At 41.8% G+C, this 12,231-nt stretch overlaps 1 protein-coding gene across 3 annotated transcripts in view; it reads left to right on the top strand.

Annotated features, from left to right (window-relative positions):
* The window catches only part of ATXN1 (ataxin 1), a 403,794-nt gene that overhangs the window by 398 nt on the left and 391,165 nt on the right, over nt 1–12,231 (top strand). For 2 of the 3 annotated variants that reach the window (XM_079777084.1, XM_079777083.1), the window contains exon 2: nt 8,102–8,216. The gene's annotated coding sequence lies outside the window, so the exon portion shown is untranslated. Of the gene's footprint in view, nt 1–6; nt 1,093–8,101; nt 8,217–12,231 lie in introns of those variants that run through there. The other variant, XM_079777085.1, reaches the window with a different exon arrangement.

Below are 12,231 nucleotides of genomic sequence, written 5' to 3'. Positions count from 1 at the left end.
CCCTACCCCGGCTCTCCAGAGAGGGGCCAAAGCAACAACCAGCAAACAAATCCCAAACCCCAAAAGGCAGCACGGAAAACAGCTTGAAGAGGAAAGAAGGAAATCGACGCAGCGTGTTGTGTTGTTTGTGTGTGTGTGTGTGTGTGTGTGTGTACATACAACCTTCCCCGGCTTCAGCCTCCCAGGCCGACACCCCGCTCTGGGTGCGGGGATGGCCAGCAGGGGGACTGCGGGGGACCAGGTGGGCGCCCGCCGGGCGAGGGGGCGCGCCCGGGCTGGGGGTGCGGGCCGGCAGAGCGGCGGCGGCGGCACCCCGCTTGGGCGGCTGCTGGTCTGGTTGCGAATGCGGAGAGTCATGTCCTCCTCCCCGGAGGTGGGGTAAAGGGAGGAGGCGGCGGCCGGGGTCGCGCTGCCCGCTCCTCCCGCCGACCCCTCCCCACCCTTCTCCCCAAAGAGAGCGATGGGGGCTGGCGGGTCTGAAGGAGGACTAGACTGCTCCGCCAGCGGCCGCCCGGCCTCGGTGCCCCCGGGCGCGGGTCTTCTGGGAGCCGGCATCGCCGGGCGCGCGGCTGTGGACCCGGAGGGGTCGGCGGCGGAGCCGGGACGCCGCGCGCGGCTGGGCGCAGGCAGCGGGAGCGCTGGGGACGCGGAGGGGTGGGCGCGGGGGCGCGGGTGCAGGGAGCGCGGCCCGAGTGGCGCTGGCGGCCCTGTTGGTACGGCCGCTTCCTGATCCTGTGCAGCCGCCGCGCCGCCCGGAGCCGGGAGCCCATGAGCGCCCCAGCCCGGGCCCGCGCCCCCGCCTGCGCCGGCGGCAGGAGCGGAGGAGCGGCGGCCGGCGCTGCCCTGCCCGCGCCGGGAGTGAACGGCTGCGCGGCTGCTGGGAGGGTGAATGAAGCCGGGAGGAGGGGAAGGAGGAGGCGGCGGTGGAGGCGCTGCGGGGATTGGGATGCACCCGGGAGCCCCTCCGCTCCTCGGGGCCCGACCGGAGACCCAGCAACTCCCGCGGCCGCGCCGCCTCCTACGTGGTCCCAGGGCGGCGCGCAGGCCGGCCCCGCAGGGGGCAGGGAAGGGGCCGGACGGGCGGAGCGAGAGGTGAGGAGGCGACGGAGCGCGGCGGGAGTGTGAGTGAGCGAGCGAGCGCGCGTGTGAGTGCGTGTGTGCGTGTGTGTGCCCGCGCGGGCGGGGCGGGGGGGGGGTCCGTGGGTGCTGTCGCGGCGGGGAGGGGGCCCTTGGAAGCCACTTGGCTGACTCTGCTGCGCCCGACCCCTCCTCAGCCTCCCTCCGCCCTCAGGCCGCTAGCCCGAACTCCGCGGCTGGTGCTTTCATTTTATTTCAGACCACGTAGGGGGCTGACTGGAAGGGGTGAAGCAATCCAGGTTTTCTAGGGAGACCGAACAAAACCTTGGTTGGGGGTGGAAGTAGGGGGTGGTGGTGGAGATCCTGCCAGAAAACAACAACAACAACAAAAATCAGTTTCGAAGGACTGTGGAGTTCGGTTCAATCCCGCGGCGGCTCTGTTTTGTTTTGCTTTGTTAGTATATAATCCTACAGATAAGAGGGTAATATAAATACTTCGGAAGACTGGGGAATTGCTGAAGAGTAGTAAGGGCAAGGGGGAAAAAAAAAAAAGCCAGTCGGAAGCTGGTTATATAATGCGCGATGTGGCTAAGGGGAACGGCAAGCTATTTTTATTTTGTTTACCGTATGCTGTGCAGTAGGGACTCCTCCAAACTGCTTCTGTCCCCGAAGAGATTCTTAGCTTCCCTGTGAGATCCTCAGGATACAGTTAGCAACATTATAAGACCCCCATTACACCCACAGAATCAAAACTAATGCCTCAGCGTGGCATACTCCCTGCACATCCTGTCGTGCATGCACGGGAATGTGTGTATGCAAATAAGTTCTCCTTTGGCAACCTAAGTAGTCACAGCTCAATGACATTTGTGTTTTATAATGCAGGGTGTTCTTAATATTTAAACATCATCCTTACATGTCGCACACAGCAGAGGGTAGTTACTTGATGGTTATTTTTAGGCTCAGCTAAGTTACTTTTCAACACTGTTAGCTAAGCCATTTCTGTCTGGATTTATGAGGAACCTTGCAGTTCCTAGAAGCCCCTGTTAAAGCCCACCTTGTGGTTTATTTGGTGGGCGAAGGAAGTTTGATACTTGAGTTTAGGGTTTTTCGGTTTTTGTTTTGTTTTTTGTGGAATGCAACGCATGCCTGGGGAAACCACCAGAGAGGAGGATGAGAAAATCCTGCACAGGAACTCTTGGAAAGGATTGCACCATAACGGCTAATGCTGTGGCATTTAATCTCCTCTGACTGCCCTCTAAACCGTGCATGCACCCGTCAGTATTTTAACAGCTCCACAGATAAATGGGCTTAAGTGCCCCCTTCTACCTAAAGCAGAAGTTGAAGTCTCCCCTGAACCTCCTGCCTGCCTGTCTTTCTCCTCTTGTAGATATGGTCAGTGGTGTAGGTTTTCGGAGCACTTACTCCAACCCCATCACTCCTGTAATTAGATCAGGCTGCCATGGCAACAGGCAGTGTTCCTCCTCCATTCAGGTGGGTTTGTTTTGTGCCTGGACTATTCCAAGTGTTTTATGCACAGTGTTTGTGCTGCCCGAGCCAGACGAGAGAGACTTCACTATTTCAATTGCGCCTTCATTTGGATGGGAGGCACTGAATGAGTCTTATCCATACTCTTCTAAAGGAGACCAACAAGCTGTTCTTGCTGGGTGCAGTATGTAAATGCCTCTCCCAGACAGTGAAAGGAGCCCGACCATCCTGCTGGTGTTTATTGTGAACAGATCAACAAGTATTTGGTACTTGTTAGAAACCTTTCAGAGCTGACTGAAGCAACATTTCTTTTGCCTTCTGGTGCCATTGGCCTTGCAGGCATTAACCCTTTCAAGTCCGGAAGTGCTCGTCCTTTAGAACCTAAGTCACCAGTAGTCATGACTGGTTTTCTAAAGGGTTTACTCAGTGGAAGTAATTTATTTGGGAAAGTTATCCCCATTGTCACATTTTAAAACTTTACAGCCATCATAATAGCAAAAAAAAAAAAAAAAAAAAAAAAAAAAAGAAAAAGGCAGCCATTCTGAATGTATTGATTCTTCATTTGGATCTTTTTGGCCATGATCTTTAATCTGTGGTAGTAAGTTAAAAGGTTTTTGTCTCAGGAAAGAGATCATATAGGCCTGTAGCTGGTAGACTGATAATGTGTGGTGCTTTTGCACAATAAACAACTTCTGCTCTATTTTGGGATATAATTTAATGAGCATTTAATAATTTAGAGAGCAGCAGTCCACTCTTTGTATTAGGGCACCACCTCATTAAACCTGTTAAGCAAAGACAATACTGTTACCAAAAGAAAAGAAAATTAGCTTTGGTTGTGGAAACTCTGTGTTGCTCGGGCAATCCAAATAAAGGGAAGTATTTTAGTAACCTTGATATTTGAAAGTAAAAATAATTGAAATCACGCCTTGATTTAGTTGTGACCCTAGTCACAAAGCTAAATTGGTAAATCCTTTTTCCCCCTGGGGCCAGGGGTGGGGTGTGGGGTTACCAGTTTCTACTAGTGAGTTTATGTGTTTGGTAACTAGATTGTGGCCTACTCAGATTAAGCATTGCAGTGGTTAAAACGAGCTACCTGTTATTCATAGGAGGTAAACAGATGGGAAGCAAAGATATAAAATAAGGTACAGAAGTGTAAGTTTTACACAACAACTTGGAGGTCCTGGATGATATTTTGCAACTTACAGAAAATCGTTTTTACTTGCCCTAAAATGTGAACATGTATTTTTGAAAGCATAAATTCATGCTAAAGTAAGGATGAGAAATGTACCTGATTGGAAACTGTGGAAGTTAATATTTTTCTCTCTGGATTTCGTTTTAAAAGGGTTTGGTAAACAGAAGTGATACTTTATCAGAAATATTATAAATTGGCTTCAGGGCTTCTGAATTGTCTTTTATTAGAGAAAGGTTCAAGAAAAACTCTTCAGCCATGGGATTATACGTCAAAGGCCTGTAGATGGCCCTGTGTTTCAATATACCTTACTCAGTTGTTTTGGGAGTCCTGGGAAAGGTCAGCCTTAAGAGATTATTAAAATGTTAGTGAACATATTTCTGTGACTCCTGTTTTTGTTGTCATTACAGAGTTTAAGGACTCACATTCCTTTTGTATAATGTGCCTTTATTTTTTTTTCCATTCTGAAATGTCAAGTGGATTTTACTTTGGTGCTTAACTTCAATGACAGTCTGATGACTAACATATTGTGACACCAGCTCCCTTTGTTTCCTCGTAGAAGTTAGTCAATAAACGTATCTTACTAAACTAGGTAAATGTAGGAGTGAATGTTAATTCTTTAAATTATAGTTGTTTGAAAGTAATAACATAGTTTAGGTTCTGGAGAGCTTAAATACCTGCATACGTAAAGTGACATAGTGCCACAGGACAGAATATAATTTTTAGGGGTGAGATAGATAATTTTATTTCTGTTGCTTTATATTTTCAGAATAATTCAATAATTTGAATGGTTGGCTTCTGTGAGAGATTTACATATGTGCAGTTTAATTGCTTCAGAGAACAGATTTAGTACAGGTCATACTTCCAGTAATCAGAAGCGGCCCTCCTTATTTTGTTAAAAGCATTGAAAATAATAAACCATCTAAAAATCCCAATAGAGAAGTAATTTCTGTTCTAAGGCATTACATACAGGACTGCCCTTTTTTTTCTTCTTATGAATGAGGTTGGAGAGCAATTGAAATTATGCTTTTCAAATTTTAGATTCATTAAATTCAGTTTAATAAAATACTCATTCAAAAATTCTTTAAGAGAGGATATAATAATGAGTATACTGAGTGCTAGTTTTAGAGACTATTTTTAAATGTTGGCTGAAAGAGTTGTAATTGGATATATACATATGTACTGTATATATATATATATATATATATATATATATATATATATGCTTATATATCCTATAATTTTAATATGTGCTTAAAATTATAGGAGCAATAAAAAGATTTAGGTATTCCTGGTGGGTCTCTCAGTTGGTTAGCATGTTGTCCCCATATATCAAGGTTGCAGGTTTGATGCCCTGTCAGGGAACATACAAGAATCAACCTATGAGTGATAAATAAGTGGAACAACAAGTCGATGGTCCTTCTCTCTCTCTCTCTCTCTCTCTCTCTCTCTCTCCCTTCCTCTTTATCTAAAATCAATCAATAAAAATTAAAAAATGATTTAGCAAATAATTGTTATTTGTAAAAACAGTTCTTTAAAACCCCTTTTTATTTCATAATTTATATATTTTTGTCTTTTATCACTGTATATATTTTAAAATCCTTATAAATCTGAACTTTTCAAGTTAATGTACAATAAATATTTGTATTATATATTACCATCACTAATAGGCTAAAACATGTTTAGAAATGTTATAGACAAAAAAGCAATGAGCATTATATTTTCTTAGACATGTTTGATGTTAGCAGAAATGTTTCATTGATTTTTCTATAACTTTTAATGCATCCAATTTGTGGAGTAATGAAAATGCAATGATAATTGCCATAATGTAAGCAAAAATTGTATCCTACCTGAAAATTACTTTTCAGAAAATTCATTGTAGTGTAATCAGAGTTTGAGACTTAAGGGGACAGAGGCTCTCCTGATTATGGTGTTTTGATTCAGGCTAAGAGGAACTTTTTTTTTTTCTACTTTAGTGCTCTTTAACATGACATATTTTGAGGGAGTCATTTAGCAGAAGTTTTTAATGATAATTGACACTGCTGCTGACCCAGAAGCATTTATGCTTCTAGCATTCAAAGAAAGTGTATTTTTTTTTTGTCACTGTATATGGTAGTTTTTCTTTTATTGCACCCTGAGCTTTGGCCTACTCTCTCCGAAGTATTTATAGTATCTCCCCTGTTTACATTATTTACCTATTATCTCCTCTTTATTGACCAACGCATAAATATTATTTAGGCCATCTTTCTTACTAATCTTCCACTATTAGTGGTATTTTGTTATGTTGCTCTGCTTTTAAATATTAACTATTCCATGTTTAGTGTATATATTGTATAAAACAGTTAATAGGTTATTTTCTTTTATATTGCTTGTATTATTTTGTTATGAATCCATTCATTCTTGCTCTTGTGTATTCTTGTGTTTCTTTCCTTTAAAAGAATATAGCAAGTTATGTTAACTTTCTTAATTACTTTAACTGATGTAGCAATACACATACTTTTTAAATAAGTAGGCATACCAACGAGAAAGTAAACTAATTATTTTGCAGCATTTGCATCATGTTTGACTGTTCTCTGCACTTCAGCAGAATAGGAGGAGACTGTAATTTGGACTCTATAAAACCTTATCTGTCAGGTGATATGTAAATGGGGTTGTGTGCACACACATTGATATACTGGCAAACACCCTCACAATTGTTAGCTCAGAAAGCAAGTTCTGCCTTCAAATCTGCGGTACCTGCACCTTGTTCAAAAATGGTTATTCAGTATTCTGATGCTTTATTTGATGTTACTAGATAAAATCAAGACTCCTCCCCTTAAAACAATTACTGAATAAGAGTAAATAGAATTTTGTGAGCGTCTATTTAATTTGGCCACTATTTAAATTTGTAACCCAACAAGCTTTTTAGTAGAGGATAGTGTCTTCAAAGACGTTTTAGTCTGGAACAGTTTACCTTCTTTTTCTGTACTCACAGATTACACCTGGTTAAAACCAAGGACTGGAAATTGAACTTCTTTTGATTATAAGTCCCAGGCATGCAATAATAGATGCTTAAATAAATACTTGGTGAATGGATTAGTTAGAAGTAAGAATACTTTGGCTACTATTCATTACTTTGAAAAGTGTTGGAAAGCTATTGAAATTATTTTCCTTTCCAGCTGGGTTGTGCTCTTAAAAATAGTGAGTGTGTATGGATGAAAATAATCATGACTACTGAGATGTGTTGCCATGTACCCAAGGATAATTGGCTCACTACCTGTTTACAGATTATTCACATTGGAGATCATATTCATAGCTCCAGAATAGTTTCTTTCTGACTCCCAATATAATCCTGGGCTTTCTCCTTCCTACTGTTACCTGGCATGGGCTTAGGAAGCCCAAACTAAATTTAAAATCAGCCTAAACAAATGTGCAGATCAGTTCCAGTAATCAAAGACTGGAAATCAGTCCAGTGATGACTAGTTTGGGAATATTTAATAATAACTGTGCTGCTGATTCTGTAATGTGGAGTTACCAGTATTTAAACATATTATTTTAATAGATGGGGCTGAAAACTGTGTTAGCAGATCAAGTCCTCAACTTCTTCCATTTCTATGCATAGGTCTTTACCTCACAAAAACTACAAGCACCAAGCTCCCTGATGGAAAGGTATATGGAAGATTCATTCATCCCCCTTTTCATTCATCCATTCACACATTCACTCATTCATCATACAGAAGAAAATTTTTACTTAACCATGTGCAAGGCATTGTGGCAAAATGAAAATGAAATAGACATACATTTAATAATGAAATGCTTTAAAGTTTAGTGGAAAGTCTAGTGACTATGTGTATTCTTTTAAATTTTTTTTCTGCCTGTGATACATTTTTCTGTCCCATTAGACTGGTATGCTAATAACTGTGCTTTTTTTATGATTGTTCCTTAAGTTGCATGTTGATAGTAATACATGCCACATTAAAATTAGGCTTTGGCTCAATTATTATTCAATCCATATTCATTCTCACCTGATATTGTTGTGCTTACCAGCATGTGTTGATCAGATGATTGGTTAGAATCATTAGAGAAAAGAATGACAGTAGTTGGCTCAAATGGGGAGACCAAGCTCTTAATTTGATTGAGGGGATGACCTTTTTGTGTGTTGGCCTCCTTCCGAGGCCCCGTTGAGTAAAACCAGACCTGCCTTTTGAGCTGGCTGGTATCTGGGTGATTCTCTTGAAACAAAATGCAAAATTTGGTGTTCTTAAGAGCGAAGATTTCAGTGGATAGACACTTAAGTGAAATTACTTTTTTAAACAATTTGTTCTGTTTTTCATTTTGATTTCCTCTTCTGCACTTCCTGGACCATTGCAGGAGCATCGTGCAGCAAGTCACCAAGGTGGTCCCTTCAAACTGCAGGCTTGTTTGTCATCCTTGTACAGCGGTCTCCTCCTCCACAGCCACTACAGAGAAGTACGCCACGTATCAGGTGAGAGTTTTGTGATGCTTGCTAGTTCCCATCTGAAGACAGAGTCTGGCCTGGAAAAATCGCCTACTAGCTATTCTTTAGCACTTTGTGGACTGTTTAATATAATTGTCTTTGCAAACATATTGTGTTGGAAATAGAGAGATTGCCAAGAAAGTTTTTATAAAAGTTGGGTTAAAGTATCTCTCTTCTTGGTTTCATTTTTTTGGCTAATGAAGAAGTTAACATTTGATTTTGTGATGATTGACCATTGTGTGTTAGGCTCGAGCCTGATCATTTTAATTGTCACCTTTACTTAATGCAATGAGAATGCACAGTTTTCATGTTTTAGTTTTTTGTTGTAGAGTGCCACATGTGCAAGAGGCCTCTTTGTTCAGTGGCAACCAGTATTTGTTGAATCTTGAATTTCTCTGTGTCTGTCTGGATTTTACAACTTCCTGATTTCCTCACGTACAGTAAATTTTTCTGGCGTGGAAAGTCATGCAGACACCGGGTGTATGCAGGGTTGATGACTCATGCTTCTCTGTTGAAGAGAGGAGAAGAAGATACTGCCTAAGGGGAGTCAGGAGAGATGGAAGTTAGGCACAAGTTGGGGCAACAAGGATTTGGGAACACTGGTGTACGCAACCAAAGGCAATTGTGAAATAGATTCCCTGTTTCTATTTGCCTTGGGAGACGTCCTGCTGGAAGCTGTGGAAATAGACTAGTCCAGAGGTTCCTAAGCCTGGCTGGGCAACAGAACCACCTGGGAGCTTAAAAAAATAGAATTTGGAACTCAACCCTAGACCTATTGAATAGAAATGAACCTTCATGGTCTCTCGGAATCAGACTGAGGCTCCACAGGCTTGGGAACTGCTGGGATGGGTGGTCTCCAGGCAGCTCTTCCTGAGTACCATTCTACTTCCTTACTGGGTGAGATGCAAAGTCTACCTTCTGTCAAGCTTCACAAATAAAAATATGGATTTTCAACTAATTTGTTACAAGATGGACATTTGCTTTACCAAAATGTTCATCTTGAAAATGATTCTCCAGTTTTCTTTAAATAAAGAGCTTCCTCTCTTTATCGAAGATCCAGCTGTTAAGTTACTTATACATTCTGTGGCATCTGAGATAAGAGCACGGGGCTCTGAGACCAGCCTGTCTGGCTTTACATCTAGAGCAGCCACTGTGACCTTGGGCCATTCTATAACCTTTTGATGCCTCAGTGTCTTTGTCTTGAAAATGGAGATAATATTAGAACTTGATCCTAGGGCTGCGGTGAGGATGGAATGAAATAATATACATACATGGGGTAGGATAATGCCTGGCATATGGTTTATGATCCGTGAACATCAAGTAACTTATGTCTTGACAGGGTAATTTTGATATTCTTGTATTGTGATGGTTGCTCCCGGACCACATATGACTAGGAACCTTGGTCTTTGGACCAACCCTGTAGACATTTGCAGCTCTGCAAAACAAATGAGACTTACTTGTTTTTCCGAATTTTGTGTTCATCCAACTCTCTTACTGGGATAGGATTCGCATGTATTGTTTTTACATTGTTGTAAGATGAACTGATGAGTTGCATGCACATGATAAGTTATTTGTGATTTGAGTAAAAACAAGCAAAAAAACCAGAGTGATTGAAGTACTATGTCCCAGAAAGGATAGTCAGAGAAGTCTGTTGCGGGGAGGGGAGCAGAGGAGGGAGGAAGCTATCACATTATATCCTTGTCGAGTTTGGAACTAGGTACTTGGACATTTTATTGGCTGTGGATTAGGGAGATGGTCTGTGAAAGGAATTAGGATAACCCTGCAGTTACATGCAAAGGTAAGCTGCTTTTGTTGTTGTTGCTGTTGGTAATCTTCACCCAAGGATATTTTTCCATTGATTTTGAGAGAGTGTAGAAGGGAGGGGGAGAAACAGAGAAACATCCTTTGGTTGCCTCCACATGCAACCAGACCAGGGTGGGGGATGAGCCCGTAACCGAGGTATGTGCCCTTGACCGGAATTGAACTCTGGACCCTTCAGTCTGAGGGTTAACACTCTATCCACTGAGCCAAACCGGCTAGGGCCAAAGATAAACTTCTTAATGTCCTTCTTAAGGACTCTGTCACCTAAATAAAAAATGGTGAGGTGCCTCACTGTTACTTTATCTCTTAGGGATGTTACCCATTTTTACAATTATATGCTAGGCAGAAAATCCTCACATTTAAGCTTTTTAAGGAAGTAGTTTAATTGAATATGTGGTTAATACATGTGCAATTTTTAAAAAACTTGTGGTATTTAAAAGAATTTTATTGTGAAAATTCAGGCATCAGAAAGTCACATCTCTTGGTCAATATGTGCAAACTTATTGAGATGATACTGAAGTTTTTACATTATATTAAGCAAGTCTACTAGTAAGTGTCTTACAAATATTTGTATTGTATTACTGACAAAGTAGTGCAGAGTCACCTTGAATTCCAAGAACTGACATTTTCTGCAACTGCATTTAAAATAAGCTAATGAAGCATTATTTAAACCTTTTGCATAAATAATGTCCTCGATAGAGTCCTCACAATTGATGGCTAAATGTGGGCAGGGAAATCATGTCATTCATGTTGTACTCTGTTATATTCATTAAAGTTTTCTAAAACCTAGATTACAATATCCCTGGTTCTAGTTATTTTGCAAATAAGATATGGTTATAGGAAAGTTATGGCGTAACTTGTTCACAGGCACTTTCTCTATTAAGAAATGATTCATTCATGTATTCACTGTGTATTTTTTAAAACTACTACACGGTGCTGTGGGTATGAAAGTGAGTAACAACCACCCAAAAGAGGTTATACTCTATGTGTTCTTTGTGGTCAGGTAGGTGAACGAAGAAATGCTTGGAAAAAACTTAAGACAAAGCAGAATGGGGTGGTTGTACTTCCTGGGGTACATTCTAACTCAGAAGGAATTCAGAAGAATGATGCTGAGTAGGATGATGAGGAAAGACTGAAGAGGAGGGATCATTTGAGTTCAACTCTGAAGGCTGGTTAGCATTTCTGTGGGTAGAGATGGATAGAGCTGGAGGAAGACCATCGAAGTGGCTGGGATATGACAAGGAGTGCATGGTATGTAACTGACAAGGCTCCTTTGGCTGAAGCACAGGTGCTGGTAGACATCTGAGTTGCTGGAGCCCAGCAGACAGTACAGGGTGTGGGAATAAAATTGCTGACAGGTCAGGTCTGGAGATAAATTTGGAGGAGTCATTGGCATAAAAGTGATCTTGGAAATTGGGCTTTGAGTTTTGTGTTTGGCAGAAGGTTTGACAGACAGAAGGGGACGACTGTACTTCAGGGGTGACATCGGCTGGTGCAGAATACGTAGAGAGAAGGTAAGAGGCAGGGAAGAGAAGCTGGAATGTTGGAGTGGCACAGCCTTTGTATGCTTCCTCTTTAAGACCTGGGGTGGAGGGTGGGTAAGGTGGAGAAGTGGGGATGATGCATGGGTGGGTAATAGGGGGTCTGCCATGGAATCTCAGGCACTTTGGAGTCTCAGCTCAATGAAATCTTATTGAAACCTTTATTCCTTTAAGACCTTTAAAAAAGAAAAGAGAAACATGAGCTAATTTTAGCTAAACCTAATATGTGTATGTATGAAAATGAATGTTGCTTTTGAAATTCTGTGCATGCATTATCTCTTGTCATTTAAACAAACCATCCTTCTGTTTTCCTCTAAACAGTTATATTAAGAATATTTTCAGTGAAGCCCTGTACATAGTAACAACAATTCCAGCATTTCCTTTGATCTTTCCCACTGTTGATTTATTCATTTCACGTGATATGCGTAAATCACATTGTGCCACCTACTTGACTCTGGAGCAATTGTTCATTTTTGTGGCAATTCATTTACTGTACTTAGATAAATCACATTAATATGGATGTGTTTTATAACTTCAGAGGATTTTCTGGAGGCTTTAGGCTTTATACGGGCTCTTTTTAAATGTGACACACACACACACACACACACACACACACACACACACGCGGTACAGCTTTCTGA

The sequence above is a fragment of the Cnephaeus nilssonii genome (genome assembly GCF_951640355.1).
Source record: "Cnephaeus nilssonii genome assembly, chromosome: 7".
In the NCBI taxonomy this organism is placed as follows: domain Eukaryota; kingdom Metazoa; phylum Chordata; class Mammalia; order Chiroptera; family Vespertilionidae; genus Cnephaeus; species Cnephaeus nilssonii.
Note: the sequence above shows the minus strand (reverse complement) of the source record. Positions and strands in the feature narration are given on the sequence as shown.